General features: G+C 41.1%; 1 long non-coding RNA gene across 1 annotated transcript in view; it reads left to right on the plus strand.

Annotated features, from left to right (window-relative positions):
* Positions 1–452: 452 nt before the first annotated feature.
* LOC138052467 (uncharacterized) overlaps positions 453–1,159 on the plus strand; it is a 2,760-nt gene continuing 2,053 nt past the window's right edge. Inside the window, exon 1 of the long non-coding RNA XR_011133078.1 lies at positions 453–1,128. This is a non-coding gene — a long non-coding RNA (uncharacterized lncRNA). The remainder of the gene's footprint in view (positions 1,129–1,159) is intronic.

A 1,159-nucleotide genomic window follows, 5' to 3' on the forward strand; every position in this document is an offset into this window, starting at 1 on the left:
CGGTAGCTCAGACGTCTTGATTGACACTGAGATTGGCTTTTGTATGCCGATGTTGCCGTAGGTCAAAACCTAAATCTGAATCGTACATTGTTGTTTTGCAGAGGGCGGATATTAAATGAATTAAAATGCATACCGCACAAGCAGCACGATTTTTTTTTTACTTGTTAAACAGTGAGTTCCAGGCTTTGGGCGTTGCTAGTCAGCCAGCTCCGAGTGTTGTTGCTATGAAACCCCGTTGTTTTGGGTGTTTGTCTTGGCATCATGCAATTCGAACTTTTTTTTTTTAAACAAGGATCTCTTTGTGGGAGAAACTTAAAAAATACTCGTGACTGAGTTTAATATAAGTATATGTGATCGCATGGGGCCGAGTAAAACTAACCACGCATCGGTGGCTCAGTTAGTTGAGCATCGGGCTGCCATGCGGGAGGTCGTACTATTGCAGCAGACAGATTTTAACACAATAATGCTTTGTTGTTGATTAAAGGGAAAAATTGCCGTGAATTTTTAGGGATTCTTTGAATCGTGCTTTGGTCAACAGGTCTATGTTACTAGCATCTACTCAAGGTGTGGCTTTAGATCCCCAAAGGAGCCGACTGAAGTTGTGGATATTCTTTATGTCAACTTATCGCAAAGGGGTGACTGATATAAAACAATTAAGCCTCTACTGATGATTTTAATCTTTGGTTTGTTGTTGCTGATTCATTCATTTTTTTCCGGCTTAATTGATAGTCGAGAAAATATCATCAAATGCTGGAAAGAAAATGACCACTTTTTGCCTTTTTTATCACCTAGATAGAAGCTTAATCCGGCAGTTTTGTGAACCGTTGAAAGTCAAGGACTTTTGAATGCTTGCCAGTCCGGCACCGTTGTTGATCATACGAAGCTTTCTTCTATCGATCAATTCCTTCAAAGCACCGTTTCGCCAAAACGTCACAGTTAAATCGAGCTCATAGGGAGCCTTATCTTTCTCAGTTTTCTGCCTGTACTTTGAAAAAGGAGAGGCTCAAGAGGTTTCTTCCGCGTAGATTTTGAACTGATGAAGTCTGTAATTTCTCTGTCCTTTTGAAGTGCCTTGATTTCGGGGACCATATTTACCATATACCTCGTCACACGGACGCGACGCGAAAGGTACGATCAAAAATTGTGGCTAGAACGAGTG

The sequence above is a fragment of the Montipora capricornis genome, chromosome 6 (assembly GCF_036669925.1).
Source record: "Montipora capricornis isolate CH-2021 chromosome 6, ASM3666992v2, whole genome shotgun sequence".
Taxonomy (NCBI): Eukaryota; Metazoa; Cnidaria; class Anthozoa; order Scleractinia; family Acroporidae; genus Montipora; species Montipora capricornis.